The 15,820-nt window shown below is 33.1% G+C and overlaps 1 protein-coding gene across 3 annotated transcripts in view; it reads right to left on the reverse strand.

Moving 5' to 3' along the window:
* Window positions 1-15,820, reverse strand: part of LOC136843436 (neuronal calcium sensor 2) — a 988,260-nt gene that overhangs the window by 620,286 nt on the left and 352,154 nt on the right. Inside the window, exon 1 of one of the 3 annotated variants that reach the window (XM_067111915.1) lies at window positions 5,511-5,548. The exons of the other annotated variants lie outside the window; for them this stretch is intronic. The gene's annotated coding sequence lies outside the window, so the exon portion shown is untranslated. Of the gene's footprint in view, window positions 1-5,510; window positions 5,549-15,820 lie in introns of those variants that run through there. 3 annotated transcript variants of the gene reach the window in all.

Genomic DNA, 15,820 nt, shown 5'->3' on the forward strand with positions numbered 1-15,820 from the left:
ATGGAACTAACATATGTCGCCTATATAACAAACGTTTATATGACCAATGGAACCTAACACACACACATATGACAAACGTTTATAATTATGACTAATAGAGCCTGGTATATGTCACATACATAAACGTTTATATGACCAATGGAACCTAGCATACGTCACATACATAACAAACGTTTATTTGACCAATGGAACGTAGCATACGTCACCTATATAACTAAAGTTTATAATACCAATGGACCGTAGCATATGTCACATACGTAACAAGCGTTTACATGGCCAATGGAACCTAGCACATGTCGCATATATAATCGGGTAAAATTCGTCATCGGCAAAACGAACCCCACGCATATAATATTGCGGTGACCCTCATTTCATTAATAACGAGACGACTACATTTTGAAGAGGATCAATAAACAACCTTTTACATCCAAATGCACCCTTGTCACCCCTGACCCCCGGCACCCCCAAGTAAAAGGTTTGTGTCCTCCCTTTTACACAAAAGCATTAACACATGAGTTATATATAACTCAGAGATAATGGAGTCTGCATTTTTGTCAGCTGACCAGCATTCATTATTACTGCACCTTCAGGACTTTCATCGAAGTTTTATGGTAAGCTGTTTGGCTCCATCCGAGGACGGTTTGCACTGGGGCAACGGAGTAGACGACAAACAAGTTGCGCCAGCTTTTGTGGTATACATACATACACACATACATAAACACATATATACACATATCCGTAAAATCACAACAACTGATGTATATAGGCAGAAAAATGTCTTGGTAAAATAAGAGGCAAAGTCGGATTGGACTGACAGCCAACCAACGTTTCACTTTCCCTGTGGTACAGCTGCGCGTGTATGTATGTATGCATATTATATGTATGTGTATATATACAATAATATAAAATGTATTGCACACACACACACACATATATATATAATATATATATATATAATTAAAATTACTTAGTGGCTATATTTTTATTGTGATGAAGCCTGAACAGCTGGGTTCTTTGATCGTTGTGGGGTGTTTCCTAATGAACCTTTACTCATTTTTCAAGGTCACAGGTCAAAATAAATGTTAAAATCTGAGTTACCTCTAATTCTGATTATACGAGGGATGCAGATATTTTGGGTATTGCAATCATTTCTATCCCAAAATTTTTAATCTTCACCAAATTTTCGAGGTCTGAGGTCAAAATGAATGCCCAAATTTTTTGTGGATTTTAATTTTCATACTTCACTGAAAAATAGGTAGTTAGGTACCTTAAGAACTGGCGATTATTGTCCACAAAAATTCTTGACCGTGCCAGACTTTTAAGGATTTCGCGTGAATCTGATTATCAAAATTTAATTTTGATCTGATTTTGATGAAATTGCCTTAGCAGGTACTTTCAAACTGACTAACGCCTCTATTTATAATTTTTTTTTATTTTCCAGGCACAGGTTAATTTAAAGTAATTTTTTTTTATAAATATCTGAAAGTAGTTGCAGCTCCTAAATTTAGGTTATTCCTTGTTCGTTATATTCTTCAACAGTCTCCTTTCTTGCAGTCACATTCATTGACTTTTATTGATCATTTGTTTCATCATCTTTGACTTGAGAAAAAAAATTTTCTTTTTAGTAAGACATACACTGTAGTGATCGCAGTGACTACATTCAAGACCGATTGATTGATCTATGGTAACTAAAACTGGTGTTATAATTACATTCTGGAGAAATTGCATTACGTAATGGTGTCGAATAGGCGTCGAGTAGCGACAGATTATTATTATTATTATTATTATTATTATTATTATTATTATTATTATTATTATTATTATTATTATTATAAGCACATGAATCACGTGGAATTAGCCTAAACAATCATTATCCAGCAGAATAAACTTCCAAAACACTAAATTTTCTAGTTAACGATCGTTTAGGCTAGTTTCACGCGACTGACGTACTTTTGTAATAATAATAATAATAATAATAATAATAATAATAATAATAATAATAATAATAATAATAATAATAACAGCATGAGTCTTGAAATGGAGAAACAAGTCCACAGTCATGTATGGCTACAAATATATTTAAAAATGAATCTAAACTGAGGGCTTTCGGGAATCTGTTCTATGCGCCCTTATCTATCTCGGTCCCATTAAAAAGGGAATCGAACAGATTCCCGAAAGTTCTCTGTTTAGATTCATTTTTAAATATATTTGTACCCATACATAACTGTGGATCTGTTGCTCCAATAATAATAATAATAATAATAATAATAATAATAATAATAATAATAATAATAATAATAATAATAATAATGCAAATCTTCTTCACAATCCCGTGAATATGTTTATAAAATACAAAATCCACATTTTCTAGCTGAAGAAGGGAGCTGAGCAGGCTTTCGAAAGCTCTGAATTCATTTTGTTATTTGTAAATACAGTACTTTACATAAATGTGGATTTTGTATTTTTAATAATAATAATAATAATAATAATAATAATAATAATAATAATAATAATATTACTATTATTAATTGTTATTAATAATAATAATCTTGTAACTGAAACCAGGCGTAGGTGGGTCAATGGGGGAGACAGAGAAGCAAGACTGGTAACGAAGGAGCCTGGTTCCTTATCAATTAATTTAATCGCGTTTTTATCACGTTCCTTTCCTTCCTCACTGCCTAAATCTCGTCTTTTGCTTCGTCGTTCTTATTAATGGCATGACCAGAATCCATGGAGTGTATTTGTTTCCATTAATAAACTGTTACATTAATACAGCAGAATTGGAATATCAACTGTTACATTAACACAGCAGAATTGGAATATCGACTGTTACATTAATACAGCAGAATTGGAATATTAACTGTTACATTAATACGGCAGAATTGGAATATTAACTGTTACATTAATACAGCAGAATTGGAATATCAACTGTTACATTAATACAGCAGCATTGGAATATTAACTGTTACATTAATACAGCACAATTGGAATATCAACTGTTACATTAACACAGCAGAATTGGAATATCAACTGTTACATTAATACAGCAGAATTGGAATATCAACTGTTACATTAACACAGCAGAACTGGAATATCAACTGTTACATTAACACAGCAGAATTGGAATATCAACTGTTACATTAACACAGCAGAATTGGAATATCAACTGTTACATTAACACAGCAGAATTGGAATATCAACTGTTACATTAACACAGCAGAATTGGAATATCAACTGTTACATTAATACAGCAGAATTGGAATATCAACTGTTACATTAACACAGCAGAATTGGAATATCCACTGTTACATTAACACAGCAGAATTGGAATATCAACTGTTACACTAACACAGCAGAATTGGAATATCAACACATTAACACAGCAGAATTGGAATATCAACTGTTACATTAATACAGCAGAATTGGAATATCAACTGTTACATTAACACAGCAGAATTGGAATATCAACTGTTACATTAACACAGCAGAATTGGAATATCAACTGTTACATTAACACAGTAGAATTGGAATATCAACTGTTACATTAACACAGCAGAATTGGAATATCAACTGTTACATTAACACAGCAGAATTGGAATATCAACTGTTACATTAACACAGCAGAATTGGAATATCAACTGTTACATTAATACAGCAGCATTGGAATATTAACTGTTACATTAATACGGCAGAACTGGATTATCAACTGTTATATTAATACAGCAGAATTGGAATATCAACTGTTACATTAATACAGCAGAACTGGAATATCAACTGTTACATTAATACAGCAGAACTGGAATATCAACTGTTATATTAATACAGCAGAATTGGAATATCAACTGTTACATTAATACAGCAGAATTGGAATATCAACTGTTACATTAATACGGCAGAACTGGAATATCAACTCTTATATTAATACAGCAGAATTGGAATAACAACTGTTGCATTAATACAGCAGAACTGGGATATCAACTGTTACATTAATACAGCGGAACTGGAATATCAACTGTTACATTAATACAGCAGAGTTGGAATAACAACTGTTACATTAATACAGCAGAACTGGAATATCAACTGCTACATTAATACAGCGGAACTGGAATATCAACTGTTACATTAATACAGCAGAGTTGGAATAACAACTGTTACATTAATACAGCAGAACTGGAATATCAACTGTTACATTAATACAGCGGAACTGGAATATCAACTGTTACATTAATACAGCGGAACTGGAATATCAACTGTTACATTAATACAGCAGAACTGGGATATCAACTGTTACATTAATACAGCGGAACTGGAATATCAACTGTTACATTAATACAGCAGAGTTGGAATAACAACTGTTACATTAATACAGCAGAACTGGAATATCAACTGTTACATAAATACAGCGGAACTGGAATATCAACTGTTACATTAATACAGCGGAACTGGAATATCAACTGTTACATTAATACAGCGGAACTGGAATATCAACTGTTACATTAATACAGCAGAACTGGATTATCAAATTTAGGTCAATGACCAAGCGCTGGGACCTATTAGGTCATTCTGCGCTGAAAGAGAAATACTGAGAGTAAAAGAGGTTTAAATAGTGTAACAGGAGGAAAACCTTCCTATAACGACTTATTCTTGCAGAGTAAACCATAACACGTACAACCCCCCACCCCCCCAAAAAAAAAAAACCCCAATCCCCGTTCGTGCAAGAACGTGCAATGCTCTAAGTGTACAGGAGAGGTGTACTAGAATTCTACCACTAGTTAACTTGACTACTACAGTTACGAATACCATACTACTGCTTCTGCTACTATTCCCTTTGTTCTCTTGTGGGGAAATTTCAAGTTCACGTCTGTCAAGACAACGTATCCTCGATCGCTCTTGATCTGGGTGGGCTATACACTCTCACACTGTTAGCTACCATGTAGGTATGTATATATATATATATATATATATATATATATATATATATATATATATATATATATATATATATATATATATATATACATAATGTATATGTATATATACATACATACATACATTATATATATTTATATAATACACATACATACATATATATATATATATATATATATATATATATATATATATATATATATATATATATATATAATACATATATATGCATGTATGTGTATTATATAATATATATACTGTGTGTATATATATATATATATATATATATATATATTTATATAATACACATACATACATATACATATATTATATATACATATATTAAACTAAAAATCTAAGCCTCTACAACAAGCGTTGTTTTCAACTGTGTTGTTTAGTCTACGAAGGAGATTCACTAAATCCCCGAGCTATCCAGTTTTTACTTTTTACACATCAAACACCAAAACAAACACGTAAGTGCTCGCCAAGTATATTTATATGCGCATACACATCCATGGTCGGTGGGTAGAGCAATTACTACTGTGTGCTCAGCTCAACTCATTAAAGGCTTATATACATACCCAGCTGGATACCTGACACAGCCTCAATCAGTTTTTCCCAGCTGCAAAAGGACAGCCATTTACTCTGGTGTGAGTTATGGAGTTAAAGGCAGTAAGAATTTGGGACTTGACATTTATCTTCATCAGTAAGAAAATGGGACTTGACATTTATCTTCATCAGTAAGAAAATGGGAACTGACATTTATCTTATGAGTAACAAAATGGAAATTGACATGTATCTTACGAGTAGGAAAATGGGGCTTGACATTTATCTTTAGCAGGAAGAAAATGGGACTTGACATTTATTCTTAGCAGTAAGAAAATGAGACTTGACATTTATCTTTAGCAGGAAGAAAATGGGACTTGACATTTATTCTTAGCAGTAAGAAAATGGGACTTGACATTTATCTTCAGCAGTAAGAAAATTGGACCTGACATTTGTCTTTATCAGTAAGAAAATGGGACTTGATATTCATTGTTAACAGTAAGAGAAAGGCAACTGACATTTATCTTATGAGTAAGAAAATGGGAACTGACATTTACCTTTAGCAGTAAGAAAATGAGAATGACATTTAATTCTTGCAGTAAGAAAATGGGACCTGACATTTATCTTGATCACTAAGAAAATGGGATTTGATATTCATCGTTCCCAGTAACAAATGAGAATGGCATTAAATTCTTGCAGTAAGAAAATGGGACCTGACAATTATCTTTGCCAGTAAGAAAATGGGACTCACCGTTTATCTTTAGCAGTAAGAAAATAGGAAATGCCATTTATTAGCAGTAAGAAAATGGGACTTGACACTCATGTTTAGCAATAAGAAACTGGGACTTGAAATTTAATTCTAGCAGGTAGATAATGGGACCTAACATTTATCTTTAGCAGTAAGAAAATAGGACTTGAAATTTATCTTTATGTTAGAGAAAATGGGACCTGGTATTTATCTTTACCAGTAAATGGGATGTGACATTTATTTTCAACAATAAGAAAATAGGATTTGGCATTTATCTTTATATGTAAGAAAATAGGACTTGACATTCATCTTTAGCAGTACAGAAAGAAAATGGGACCTGACATTCATCTTTAAATATAAGAAAATGGGATTTGACACTTAATTCTAGCAGTAAGAAAACGTGGACTGACACTTATCTTTACTATTAAGAAAACGAGGACTGACATTTTCTTTACCAGTAAGAAAATGGGAACTGGCATTTATCTTTACCAGTAAGAAAATGGCGACTGGCATGTATTCCAAACTGTAAGAAATTGGGATTGAAAGTTACACCTAGTAATAAACGGGAATGGCTACCACACGCATTTCTAGCAGTAAGGAAAGGGGAAAAAGTATTTATTTCTAGCAATAAAAAAACAGGAATAGGTATTTATTTTCAAAAGTAAGAGAATAATAAATTATATAGTTTCTTGTATTTGGGAAATGGCATACCATTCTATACACACACGCACTAATATATATATATATATATATATATATATATATATATATATATATATATATATATATATGCATATGCACATTCACTCATCCAAACAATAATGAAATTTATTTAAAGGTGGCGAAAATATTGAAACCAACCCCGAAAGATATATGATTTAAACTTGCTTTAGATATGAAGGCAGGGGACCTTCCTAAGTGGACAGTGCCAAGGCGTTAAAAACAAAATATTTTTTTTTTTAAATAAGTATGGTCGTCTCTGGAAAAGGAGAATACGAACACTCTTCCATCTTCGTAAACACACACACACACACACACACACACACACACACACACACACACACACACACACACACGCAAACACAAATGTTGCTTAGGCAGCAAGCAGTGAGCGAATGCCATTTCTCATAAATCCCCATAGTTCACTGAAGAACAAAAGCGGCTAATTTCCAGACAGCAATCCCAAGGCACAGCAGAAATATCGCTGTGATGAGAAAAAAAAAAATAATCCCAACTAAAAAAAAAAAAAAAAATGCTACCCTTTATTTTATACAAGAAGGACCACAGAGACGTTCAATTACGAGATGAACAAAGTCTGCTAAAAAAAAACACTTCCTTTTCTCATTAAGGCTTCGCCCTTTTCCTTTCAATCGGGAAGATTCTGGACAAAAAGGCGTCGAAAGATTTGTTCCATTAGGAGATCAAGTAACTGGCGCTTATAGGGCGGAAGAAAGGTCAAAGGTCAGAGGGCGCGAGAGAGAGAGAGAGAGAGACATAATGGGAAGATGGGTAGTCGCGTCGAGAGAAGTACATAGACCGTGTTCCTGTTGCTGTTGCGTAACTTGGTATAAACCAATTTATTATTATTATTATTATTATTATTATTATTATTATTATTATTATTATTCCCGTTGCTGCTATTATTATTACTATTACTATTATTATATTGTTTTTGTTGTTACTACTGTTGTTGTTATTACCATTACTGTTGCTGTTGTTGTTTATTATTATTATTATTATTATTATTATTATTATTATTATTATTATTATTATTATTATTATTATTATTAGCAGTAGTGGTGGTAGTAGTAGTAGTAGTAGTACTATTGCTTCTGTTTTACCATTATTATTATTATTATTATTATTATTATTATTATTATTATTATTATTATTATTATTATTATAACTGAAAAGTGACGCCACCACGCGCACAAAAACTAAGGCGATTAAGCGTAACCAAAACGATCTCTCAAATTGCAAAATAAAAAAAAAAAAAAATGAGTTTTAGGTCTAACTCGAGTCCTGCGAGCGTTGAAAAACAAACAAACAAACAAACGAAAGCTCTAAGGCTAGATGGGAAATCGTTAACAAACCGGTTTCGGCTAAGAGAAGAACCATTACCTAAACTAAGTACGTAGGCCGCGCAATTTCACGCATCAGGAAGTACACAACACTATTACACACTGGGTGAATAAAATGGCCTGTGAAGGTTCCTAACCAATAAAGAAAACACATGCACACACACACATACATACACAAAACTCACAAATATAAGTGATGTAAGACAAGTGCTTACGACTTAATTTAATGAATATAAAAAAAATCTTCGTACTTGTAACCCTGATGATTAACTTGGGAAATCATCAACATTCAACATTTTTACCTGATGATTAACTTGAGAAATCATCAACATTCAACATTTTTGCCTGATGATTAACTTGAGAAATCATCAACATTCAACATTTTTACCTGATGATTAACTTGAGAAATCATCAACATTCAACATTTTCATTCATATTACTCATCGCCGAAATCACACTGACGGTAACTTACAGCGACGTAGAATACTATAATACTTTGATATTCCATCTAAATAACAGAAAAAAGAGAAGTAGAAGTAGGTACGATCGAAATTCAACAGTAATACTTTAACTTGAAAAAAAAATTTGTGAAACAATCTCAAGTTATTGAGCAGTAATCCGAATATTGTTCAGTGTCTCACACTCCCGCCTATACAGGGTATACTAAAATGATAACGTTTTACACCTACAGAAAAAAAACTGGCTTTGGAGGAAGGTACGTCAATATTTTTTTACGTTTATCATGTGCTTTTTGTTTTTAAGTTATAGCAGTGAAATAAGTTATGTATGTAAAATAAGTTATAGCAATGAAATAAGTTATAGCAGTGTAAGAAGTTATAGCAGTGAAATAAAAGATATAGGATTTGCAGGTCTTGTGAGCTAAAGTAAAAAAAAAAAAAATAATAATAAATACATAAACAAATAAAAATGTTCCTGAATGTTTTTCGTCCCAAGTAGTTTTGCAGAAAAAAAAAAAAAAAAAAAAAAAAAAAAAGTTACAGGTTACGACTGACTACATTTCATTTTGTAACGCCAGTGGAATACAATTACAAAACCACATCAGGATTCTCAAGGGTGAATGGGAGGCTGTGTATCCATTCGAGAGAAGGGTGGTAAGCTATATATACACAGAAACACACATACACATATACACCACCTTAAATTCATGGGTATAATAATTTTGTACTTATTATACTATTAGAACAAGTTAGCTGTGGATTCAAGTACCTCTCTTTTTATACTCAAAATAGTTTAACATTATTGATACGTATGGAGAGAGAGAGAGAGAGAGAGAGAGAGAGAGACAGAGAGAGAGAGAGAGAGAGAGAGAGAGAGAGAGAGAGGTTACTCAGCCTTCTTGGAGAATTTTTTTTTTTAATCTAGTTCAAAAGCTAAAAATCTAATTTACCCAAACATGACATGACCCATCTTCCAGAAATTCTTGGGGCCAGTCTCACGAATAACTACTTTTTTTCCTCGGCAGAAAAAAGAAAGCACTACTTTTTTTTTCCTCGACAGAAAAAAGAAAGCACTACTTTTTTCCTCGACAAAAAGAAAGCACTACTTTTTTTTCCTCGACAGAAAACAGAAAAAAACAGCTAAAATGGGGAAAACATATACAAAAAATTGAATCATGCTCAGGGAGAATGACAGTACTAAGTTTCATGAAATTATATTCAATTATCTGCCTGCAGTTTTTATAGACTTCTTTAACAGAATACACCGATAAGCAACACATAATCAATCTCTCTCTCTCTCTCTCTCTCTCTCTCTCTCTCTCTCAGTAAACACACACACACGCACAAACACTGGTACCTTAATCCAAGAAGGCACGGCACCTCCGTACACATACCTGCAAAGAAAGAAAAAGATGTTAATACAACTAATAAATTATTAGGCATTACATGGTACGTCTTCCAGACACCTTACCCCCTATGGTGTATTTACGTAATTATGACTATACTTGTATATCTAATTGTGTATATATATATACATATATACATATATATATATATATATATATATATATATATATATATATATATATATATATATATATGTATATATATAAATGAATAAATAATTATATATATAATGTATATATATAAAATTTATACAAATATCTACATATATATACACATATGTGTATATGTACATATATAAATATAAATAAATATATATATATATATATATATATATATATATATATATATATATATATAGATAGATAGATAGATATGTAAAAACAAAATTTATACAAATATATATATATATGTATATATATACACAACTATACACAAAGTTGAATGTAGGTCATCTCGACATCTATGACACAAATAAAACGGTAAGTGTAATTACAGGCCAGTTTTCATTATCTGTTCAAGGATAATTTTCGCGATAACTAGCACGACGATAATTGCACTCCTGTACCTCGACAACACACTGCCCTAATAACATTTTATTACTGATACCTGACATTTCCACGACGGAAAACAAAATTTAATGACAGAGTAATCGAAATGTTACCAAATCTAAAGGCTGGGATGGACAAGGGTACGTATTGAATTGAATATAGAATTTAGGCCAAAAGCCAAGCCACTGGGACCTACGAGGTCATTCAGCGCTGAAACAGAAATTGACAGTAAAAGAGTCTGAAAGGTGTAACAGGAAGAAAACCTCGTGGCTGCACTAAGAAACGATTGTTAGGAGAGGGTTAAGGAAAGTAAGATGGAAGAAAGAATATGAAAGGGGATGCAATAAAAGGAACGAAAGGGGTTGCAGCTAAGGCCCGAAGGCACGCTGCAAAGAACCTTAAGCAATGCCTACAGTGCACCGCATGAGGTGCACTGACAGCATTAACACCCCTACGGAGAACAGGGTATGTGCCCCGTTTAGATGGCGTAAAAAGATGGTTGTTACGATTTGTACGGTTGATAAAAAAAAAAAAAAACTTTCACACACAAGACACACTCACCTACAGGGGTCTGGTTCTAGCGGCAGAGGCGTCGGGGGCGGGGGGGGGGGGGGTTACATAATTTAGTACGTGAGAACTTCCGTTCTGCATTACAAAAGCTGTTAGCTTCAATTTGTGACACGCCCCCCAACTTCAATAAACATTCGTCATAATTGATTTCTTTACAAATACTGCAATCTTAGGACACACTGGCCTTACAGCATAAATATTCTCATAAGGGATATATATAAGAGCATCACGTATCTCTACATGGTGTTATTTCATAGTATTGTAACATTTCTCTCACACAAATTCAGCCCTAGTGTTCGAGTATTATGTTAAATCAGGACTAATATTGCAAAAACATTCCCAGTATTAAGATTCTCTCTCTCTCTCTCTCTCTCTCTCTCTCTCTCTCTCTCTCTCTCTCTCTCTCTCTCTATACAGAAGGATGACGATTAATCAGGTCATGAAACGGCCAAAATGTTATTCTTCGGATCGTTCTTGATGAACAACTTAAAACTTGTAAGAAATTTCTTTTTATAACTATAGTCAACAAGTTATGTGCTCAATCTAGAACTCCAGGGTATCGAATAATCATTAATCGAGTGATAATATCTGGGTAATGAGTATATTAATATATCATGGAAACAATTCACGGATAATTTTACACCCAAACTTCATTCTTAACCTATCCTGCTATAGTAAGCTCAGTGTCCATATTAAATCCACATTACGGAGGCTCACGCGAAGATGCAATGCAGCACTAACCTAAAACGATTCTCCTCGTATTTAAATACTTTACTTACATTATTTCTTCTTATTTATTAATTTGTTAATTTATTTTCATTTCCTAATAACTGATCTCCTCTTTCTATATTTCCTATTGTCTTCAGTTACTTCTTTCAAATGAACACCCTATTCTTTGGAAGCTTGAATTTCATGTCAGTGGCCCCTTTGGTGGGCTTGTTCCATATGAATAGGGTTCATCTTCTGAATAATAATAATAATAATAATAATAATAATAATAATAATAATAATAATAATAATAATAATAATAATGATAATAATAATAATAATGTTCTCCTTGACAGTTCTGAAAAATAAACATTCTGGCTTAAAATGCAATATGGGCCTTATATATATATATATATATATATATATATATATATATATATATATATATATATATATATATATATATATATATATATATGAATGTCTTTTCCTGTAATACTACAGTGTAATATGAATATAAGAAGGCCCATAAACACTATTTAAACGTTTTCAACGTTTAAATAGTGTTTTATGGGCTTCTTATATTCATATATATATATATATATATATATATATATATATATATATATATATATATATATATATATATATATTCATCTGATTAATTTTCCTGTCTCTTATTGCTTTATATTATTAAAGCTAACTCAAATGACTAGGACTTACAGCAAGGTGGCAGAGTATCGAACTGGAATTATATGTCATCATTCTCATGACTTATACTTTCTACAGCGAGTCCAGTTTTATTATTCTTTCTTAATCAAGAAATTTTATATATATATATATATATATATATATATATATATATATATATATATATATATATATATATATATATATATATATATTATTTTTAACTCTTCACTCACGTTTATTTTATATACATATATGTGTATATATTTATATATATATATATATATATATATATATATATATATATATAACGTGAGTAAAGAGTTAAAATAACCACATGAATATATTAAGTCTGGAATTCGGAAAGAATATTTCCCCCACAGCCTCCCCCAAAAAAGGAGAGAGAAAAGAAATAGCCATTTCTATATTCACCTCAATGAAGCATCGAAGAGAACTTGCGTGTTAATTGTAAAAAGGAAAGGAGAAAAAAATAATAAAATGAAATACTCGCCACGCCATGTTAACTGCATGACCACCCTGAGAGAGAGAGAGAGAGAGAGAGAGAGAGAGAGAGAGAGAGAGAGAGAGAGAGAGAGAGAGAGAATATTTAGTGGACCTCAAAATTGCCAAAACTATTGCATCCTCTCACACCAATTTGCTCTGACCTTTTGCCCACAGAGCAGCGAGTACAATTCACCCAGGCTGAGCTGTTCCAATTACAAACTACACCAGGATCTTTTTTTTTTTTTTTTTTTTAAACCTTACCGATCTCCATTTGCGGGAGGCTGACCGGAATTCCAGAATTATGCATAGGCCTACCTGAAAAGCACTTATTTCAAGGCTTTTTTTTTATATGCGGCTGAAGTGAAGCGGTCCAATGGATGGTATGCAGTTACTCTTTAGCGTGGGATGCGAAACAATCCAATGAAGACAGTCAAAAACAAGTAAAAATTGCGCCCAAGTTTCTTCGGCGCAGTCGTTTTCTGTACAGCCGCTACAGAGTATAATGGAGGCCACCGAAAATAGATCTGTCTTTCGGTAGTCTCGGTATACTGTTGTATGAACCGCGGCCCATGAAACTTTAACCACTGCCCGGTGACGGCCTATCTTATATCGTTGCCAGAAGCACGATTGTGGCAAACTTTAATCTTTGGTAAAATAAAAACTACTGAGGCTAGAGGGCTGCAATTTGCTATGTTTGATGGCTGGAGGGTGGATGATCCACATACCAATTTGCAGCGCTCTAGCCTCAGCAGTTTTTAAGATCTGAGGGCGGAAAGAAAAAGTGCGGATAGAATAGAGTGCGGACGGACAGACAAAGTCGGCACAATAGTTTTCTTTTGCAAAAAACTAAAAATGATAAAGGAAAGCACTTGTTCAAGCCTTTTTATGCGGCTGAAGTGAAGCGGTCAAACGGATGGTATGCAGTTACTGTTTAGCGTGGGACACGAAACAATCCTATAAATGAGACAGAAATAATGTATCTATAATCTCTACAAATACGCCGAGCACAGACTGGAATATAAAATTTAGGCCAAAGGCCAAGCGCTGGGATCCATGAAGTCATTCAGCTCTGCAAGGGAAATTGTTAAAGGTGTAACAGGAGGAAAACCTCCCAGTTCCACTATGGAACAACTCTTAAGAGAGGGTAGAAAGAAAGACAGAAGAAAGAGAATATGAGCGGAGGTACAGTGAAAGGAATGGAAAGTGCACTGACGGCATAAGAGTGAAGATACTAGACCTTCGCTCGTATCATCCGTGATTATGTCAGCATCATCAAAAAAAAAAAAAAAAAAAAAAAAAAAAATCTTGAGAAAGATGAAAGCAACCACATCTTGAGGAAGATGAAAGCAAACACGTCTTGAGAAATATGAAAGCAAGCACATCTTGAGAAAGACGAAAACAAACACATCCTGAGAAAGATGAAATCAAACCCATCCTAAGAAAGACGAAAGCAAACACATCCTGAGAAAGATGAAAGCAAAAACAAGTCTTGAGAGAGGCGAAAGCAAACACATCCTGAGAAAGATGAAAGCAAAAACAAGTCTTGAGAGAGACGAAAGCAAACACATCCTGAGAAAGATGAAATCAAACACATCCTAAGAAAGATGAAAGCAAACACATCCTGAAAAAGATGAAATTAAACCCATCCTAAGAAAGACTAAAGCAAACACATCCTGAGAAAGATGAAATCAAACACATCCTAAGAAAGATGAAAGCAAACACATCCTGAGAAAGATGAAATCAAACCCATCCTAAGAAAGACGAAAGCAAACACATCCTGAGAAAGATGAAATCAAACACATCCTAAGAAAGATGAAAGCAAAACACATCCTGAGAAAGATGAAATCAAACCCATCCTAAGAAAGACGAAAGCAAACACATCCTGAGAAAGATGAAATCAAACACATCCTGAGAAAGATGAAAGCAAACACATCCTGAGAAAGATGAAATCAAACCCATCCTAAGAAAGACGAAAGCAAACACATCCTGAGAAAGATGAAATCAAACACATCCTAAGAAAGATGATAGCAAACACATCCTGAGAAAGATGAAATCAAACCCATCCTAAGAAAGACGAAAGCAAACACATCCTGAGAAAGATGAAAGCAAAAAACAAGTCTTGAGAGAGACGAAAGCAACCACATCTTGAGGAAGATGAAAGCAAACACGTCTTGAGAAATATGAAAGCAAGCACATCTTGAGAAAGACGAAAACAAACACATCCTGAGAAAGATGAAAGCAAAAACAAGTCTTGAGAGAGACGAAAGCAAACACATCCTGAGAAAGATGAAATCAACACATCCTAAGAAAGATGAAAGCAAACACATCCTGAAAAAGATGAAATTAAACCCATCCTAAGAAAGACGAAAGCAAACACATCCTGAGAAAGATGAAATCAAACACATCCTAAGAAAGATGAAAGCAAACACATCCTGAGAAAGATGAAATCAAACCCATCCTAAGAAAGACGAAAGCAAACACATCCTGAGAAAGATGAAATCAAACACATCCTAAGAAAGATGAAAGCAAACACATCCTAAGAAAGATGAAATCAAACCCATCCTAAGAAAGACGAAAGCAAACACATCCTGAGAAAGATGAAATCAAACACATCCTGAGAAAGATGAAAGC

This window comes from Macrobrachium rosenbergii, chromosome 11, assembly GCF_040412425.1.
Source record: "Macrobrachium rosenbergii isolate ZJJX-2024 chromosome 11, ASM4041242v1, whole genome shotgun sequence".
In the NCBI taxonomy this organism is placed as follows: domain Eukaryota; kingdom Metazoa; phylum Arthropoda; class Malacostraca; order Decapoda; family Palaemonidae; genus Macrobrachium; species Macrobrachium rosenbergii.